The sequence below is a fragment of the Anolis sagrei genome, chromosome 13 (genome assembly GCF_037176765.1).
Source record: "Anolis sagrei isolate rAnoSag1 chromosome 13, rAnoSag1.mat, whole genome shotgun sequence".
NCBI classification, from domain to species: Eukaryota; Metazoa; Chordata; class Lepidosauria; order Squamata; family Dactyloidae; genus Anolis; species Anolis sagrei.
Window position 1 is genome coordinate 15,002,865 of NC_090033.1, and position 6,315 is coordinate 15,009,179.

Below are 6,315 nucleotides of genomic sequence, written 5' to 3' on the forward strand. Positions count from 1 at the left end.
CCAACCTCATCAGGCTATTGAGTGGGTCATAGGGGCTCTGTGTGCCACGTTTGGTCTTGATCAGTCATTGGTGAGGGTCGCAGTGGTCTCAGAAAGTGAGTTAAGGTACTGCAAGTCCCATTATTCATGGTCCATCATCCTCCAAACTGCATCAGGATGTAGAGTGGGTCATTGGGCTTATGTGTGTCAAGTTTGGTACACGTCCATCATTCATGCTAGTCACAGTGGTCTCATGAAGTGGATGATGGTTCTACGTGTCCCATCATCCATGGGCCATCCTCCTCCAACCTCATCAGGCTATTGAGTGGGTCATGGGGGCTCTGTGTGCCACGTTTGGTCTTGATCAGTCATTGGTGAGGGTCGCAGTGGTCTCAGAAAGTGAGTGAAGCTACTACAAGTCCCATTATTCATGGTCCATCATCCTCCAAATTGCACCAGGCTGTAGAGTGGGTCATGGGGGCTCTGTGTTCCTAGTTTGGTTTTCATCAGTCATTGGTGAGGGTCACAGTGGTCTCAGAAAGTGAGTGAAGGTACTACAAGTCCCATTATTCATGGTCCATCATCCTCCAAATTACACCAGGCTGTAGAATGGGTCATGGGCTTATGTGTGTCAAGTTTGGTCCACGTCCGTTATTCATGCTAGTCACAGTGGTCTCATGAAGTGGATGATGGTTCTACGTGTCCCATCATCCATGGGCCATCCTTCTCCAACCTCATCAGGCTATTGAGTGGGTCATGGGGGCTCTGTGTGCCAAGTTTGGTCTTGATCAGTCATTGGATGAGGGTCACAGTGGTCTCAGAAAGTGAGTTAAGGTCCTTCAAGTCCCATTATTCATGGTCCATCATCCTCCAAACTGCATCAGGATGTAGAGTGGGTCATTGGGCTTATGTGTGTCAAGTTTGGTACACGTCCATCATTCATGCTAGTCACAGTGGTCTCATGAAGTGGATGATGGTTCTACGTGTCCCATCATCCATGGGCCATCCTCCTCCAACCTCATCAGGCTATTGAGTGGGTCATGGGGGCTCTGTGTGCCACGTTTGGTCTTGATCAGTCATTGGTGAGGGTCGCAGTGGTCTCAGAAAGTGAGTGAAGCTACTACAAGTCCCATTATTCATGGTCCATCATCCTCCAAATTGCACCAGGCTGTAGAGTGGGTCATGGGGGCTCTGTGTTCCTAGTTTGGTTTTCATCAGTCATTGGTGAGGGTCACAGTGGTCTCAGAAAGTGAGTGAAGGTACTACAAGTCCCATTATTCATGGTCCATCATCCTCCAAATTACACCAGGCTGTAGAATGGGTCATGGGCTTATGTGTGTCAAGTTTGGTCCACGTCCGTTATTCATGCTAGTCACAGTGGTCTCATGAAGTGGATGATGGTTCTACGTGTCCCATCATCCATGGGCCATCCTTCTCCAACCTCATCAGGCTATTGAGTGGGTCATAGGGGCTCTGTGTGCCAAGTTTGGTCTTGATCAGTCATTGGATGAGGGTCGCAGTGGTCTCAGAAAGTGAGTTAAGGTCCTTCAAGTCCCATCATCCATAGTCTGTTCTCCTCCAGACCTCACCAGAATGTTGACTTTGCCATGGGGGCTCTCTGTGCCAAGTTTGGTCTTTATTGGTATTTGGATAAGTGTCGCTGTGGTTTCAGTAAGTGAGTGAAGGTACTGCAAGTCCCATCATCCATGGTCCATCCTCCTCCGAACAGCACTGGGATGTAGTGTGGCTTATGGGTGCTCTGTGTGTCAAGTTTGGTCTTCATTAGATGAGGGTTGCAGCAGTCTTGGGAAGTGAGTGGAGGTACTTGAAGTCCCATAATCCATGGCCTGTCCTCAAAAGTGCACCAGGTTGTAGAGTGGGTCATGGGGGCTATGTGTGCTGCCACATACACTTCCCTACCTACCTACCTACCTACGTCCGCCCTCCGCATACAAACATTGACTTTTATTATATACTAGCTTGGGGACCCGGCGGTGCCCGGGTTATTAGAGAAAGTGGGTAATGGGGGTTCTGTACGCCAAGTTTGGTCTTGATCAGTCATTGGATGAGGGTCACATTGTTTTCAGGAAGTGAGTGAAGGTACTTGAAGTCCCGTCATCAATGGTCCACCCTCCTCCAAACTGCAGCAGGATGTAGAGTGGGTCATGGGGGCTCTGTGTGCCAAGTTTGGTCTTTATTGGTCATTGGATGAGGGTCACATTGTTTTCAGGAAGTGAGTGAAGGTACTTGAAATCCCATCATCAATGGTCCACCCTCCTCCAAACTGCAGCAGGATGTAGAGTGGGTCATGGTGGCTCTGTGTGCCAAGTTTGGTCTTTATTGGTCATTGGATGAGGGTCGCAGTGGTTTCAGTAAGTGTGTGAAGGTACTGCAAGTCCCGTCATTCATGGTCCACCCTCCTACAAACTGCAGCAGGATGTAGAGTGGTTCATGGGGGCTCTGTGTGCCAAGTTTGGTCTTGATCAGTCATTAGATGAGGGTCACAGTGGTTTCAGTAAGTGAGTGAAGGTACTGCAAGTCCCATCATTCATGGTCCACCCTCCTCCAAACTGCAGCAAGATGTAGAGTGGGTCATGGGGGCTCTGTGTGCCAAGTTTGGTCTTGATCAGTCATTAGATGAGGGTCGCAGTGGTCTCAGAAAGTGAGTTAAGATATTGTCGAAGGCTTTCATGGCTGGAATCACTCAGTTCTTGTGGGTTTTTCGGGCTATATGGCCATGTTCTAGAGGCATTTCTCCTCTGAAGGTACTGCAAGTCCCATCATCCATCGTTCGTCCTCCTCCGAACAGCACTGGGCTGTAGTGTGGCTTATGGGTGTCTGTGTGTCAAGTTTGGTCTTCATCGGGCATTAGATGAGGGTTGCAACCAGCATCGATTCCAATGTGCTGCTTTCTGGAAAGGATCCCAAGCCAGCCCTGTTTTGCCTTTGTTATCTCTCGTCTCATCGACGGATCCTGCTAAATACCTTAAATATTAGGTTTTGTAACGTGGGATTTATGAGTCACTTGCCTACCAGTGGGCAGGCTCCCTGGCTGAGCATTGTCTGTGCAACCGTGCGCTATGTCTCTCTCTCTCTCTCTCTCTCTCTTTTTTTTTTACTCCAATCGCTTGGCAAGTGTTGGTTGGCAACAGAAAGACTTTAAACTGCTTGAAAGCACATGTAAGAATAGATGGATAGATGGATAAAACCTACCTACCTACCTATCCATCCATCCATCCATCTATCCCGCTATCTATCTATCTATCTATCTATCTATCTATCTATCTATCTATTAGGGCTGGGGAACCACGGAAAAAATTGTTTCTAAACTCGATTCGTTTTTTGGGGTTTTTTGCATTTCGATATTTAAAAGAATTCTGAAATTTTTCTTTAAAAAAGTTCGATATTTACGAAATTTCGTAAAATTACGAAACAATACGAAACGAATACGAAACGAATACGAATCGATTCGTTAATGGCGGACGCGACCGCGCAATACGCTAAAAAAACCTCCAAATGGGACAGGGGGAACTTCTGAAGCTTCCCTCTTTCCCTCTTTCCCTCTTTCTCTCCTCTTTTCCTTCTCTACCTCTTTCTTTCCTTCACTCTTCGCTTCCACCCTTCCTTCTCTCTTTCCTTCTTTGCTTCTCTCCCTCTTTCTTTCCTTCTCTTTTTCCTTCCCTCCTTCTTTCTCTTCCCTTCCTTGCCCCTTTTTCGTTCCCTTCCTCTTTCTCTCCTTCTTTCCTCCTCTCCTTCCTTTTTTTCTTTCCTTCTCTCTTTCCTTCCTTCCTTCCTTCCTTCCTTCTCTTTCTCTTCCCTTCCTTCTCTTTCTCTTCCCTTCCTTCCCCCTTTTTCTTTCCCATCGATCTCTCTCCTTTCTTCCTTCTCTCCCTCTTTCTCTCCTTCTTTCCTTCTCTTCTCCTTTTTCTTTCCTTCCTTCCTTCCCTCTTCCCTTCCTTCCCCCTTTTTCTTTCCCTTCCTTCTCTCTCCTTTCTTCCTTCTCTACCTCTTTCTTTCCTTCTTTCCTTCACTCTTTGCTTCCATCCTTCCTTCTCTCTTTCCTTCTTTGCTTCTCTCCCTCTTTCTCTCCTTCTTTCCTTCTCTCCTCCTTTTTTCTTTCCTTCCCTCCTTCCTTCCTTCCTTCCCTCTCTCTTCCCTTCCCCCTTTTTCTTTCCCTTCTTTCTCTCTCCTTTCTTCCTCCTCCACCTCTTACTTTCCTTCTTTCCTCCACCCTTTCCTTCCATCCTTCCTTCTCTCTTTCCTTCTTTCCCTCTTTCCCTGTTGAACACGGAGCGCGATGGCTATAGCGTCCTCTGCCAATCTGTTGGCTCTACAGTATTCCCTCAATTATCACTGGTGTTATGTTCCAGGACCACCCGCGAAAAGTGAAAATCCGGGTTATTTGAGAAAGGAATTGTGTATCAAGGTTGGTCTTTATCCATTATTTATATGGCTCGCAGTGGTCTCAAGAAGTAAGTGAAGGTACTGTGAGTCCCATCATCTATGGTCCATCCTCCTCCAAACCTCACCAGAATGTTGAGTTGGCCATGGGGGCTCTCTGTGCCAAGTTTTGTCTTTATTGGTATTTGGATGAGTGTCGTTGTGGTTTCAGGAAGTGAATGAAGGTACTGCAAGTCCCATCATCCATTATCCATCCTCCTCCGAACAGGATGTAGAGTGGCTAATGGGGTCTCTGTGTGCCAACTTTGGTCTTGATCGGTCATTAGATGAGGGTTGCAGCAGTCTTGGGAAGTGAGTGGAGGTACTTGAAGTCCCATCATCCATCCTCCATTCTCCAAACAGCACCGGGATATAGAGTGGCCCATGGGGGCTCTGTGTGCCAACTTTGGTCTTGATCAGTCATTGGATGAGATTCGCAGAGGTCTCAGAATGTGAGTGATGGTACTGTAAGTCCCATCATCCATGGTCCATCATGCTTGAAACAGCATCAGGATGTAGAATGGGTCGTGGGGGCTCTGTGTGCCGACTTTGGTCCTGATCAGTTATTGGATGAGGTTAACAGTGGTCTCAGGAAGTGAGTGATGGTACTGCAAGTCCCATCATCCATGGTCCATCCTCCTCCAACTGCAGTAGGATGTAGAGTGGGTCATGGGGGCCCTGTGTGCCAAGTTTTGTCTGTATTGGTAATTTTCCGACACAGCCTCTGGCCTTTTCCTTTCCTCTCTTTGTCATCTCGAAATCTTGGAATTGAGGCTGGCCAATCAGAGACCATATGCAAATAGCACCAAAGTGGCAGCCAATCAGAAAGCTGCCACATATACTTCCGCCACACTTCCGTCCGCCGCACACTTATACACTACACAACCCTCCTTGAATGTGTTGTTCGTGTAATCTTCGGCTCCGGCTTTATCCGCAGAGGCAGCCTCTCCATACGGACAAACGCTCTTAAGTCCATATTGAAAAACCATGAAACAGCGAGTCCGCGAAAAGTGAACCGCGAAGTAGCGAGGAACCACCGTATATATCTATATAAATAAAAATGTAATGTTAGTTCGTGCTACCATCAGAACTCAAAAACCACTGGGGGAATTGACACCAAATTTGGACACAAGTCACCTAACAGTCCAATTTATGTCCTCCACTCAAAAAAATTGATTTTGTCATTTGGGAATTGTCGTTGCTGGGATTTATAGTTTACCTACAATCAAAGAGCATTCTGAACTCCACCAATGATGGAATTGGGCCAAACTTAGCACACAGGGCTCCCATGACCAAGAAGTGCAAAGAAGCCAGAATAGATGTCCAAAGAACTTCTAACTGTGCTAAGACACAAAAGAGACATGCACAAGAAGTGGAAAAAGGGAGAAATCACCAAAGAAGAATTCAAACAAATAGCCAACACCTATAGGGAAAAGGTCTGCAAGGCTAAAGCACAAAATGAGCTCAGGCTTGCCAGGGACATTAAAAACTTTTCTTATGTCAGTAGAAAAAGGAAAAACAAGGAGGCGATAGGGCCTTTACATTTGGGAGTTGTAGTTACTGGGATTTATAATTCACTACAATCATGAATAATGGGACTTGCAGTACCTTCAATCACTTTCTGAGACCACTGCGACCCTCACCAATGACTGATGAAAACCAAACTTGGAACACAGAGCCCCCATGACCCACTCAATAGCCTGGTGAGGTTTGGAGGAGGATGAACCATGGATGATGGGACACGTAGAACCTTCATCCACTTCATATATATGCAAACTGATGTTTAGCCAGTGCGTGTGTAAGGGAAGAAATGATATGCCCGCAGACCAGTTTTTCAAGGCACTTCATGATGACAGAAGAGAGTGAGCGCCACTGGTCTGTCATCCTGAAAATTCC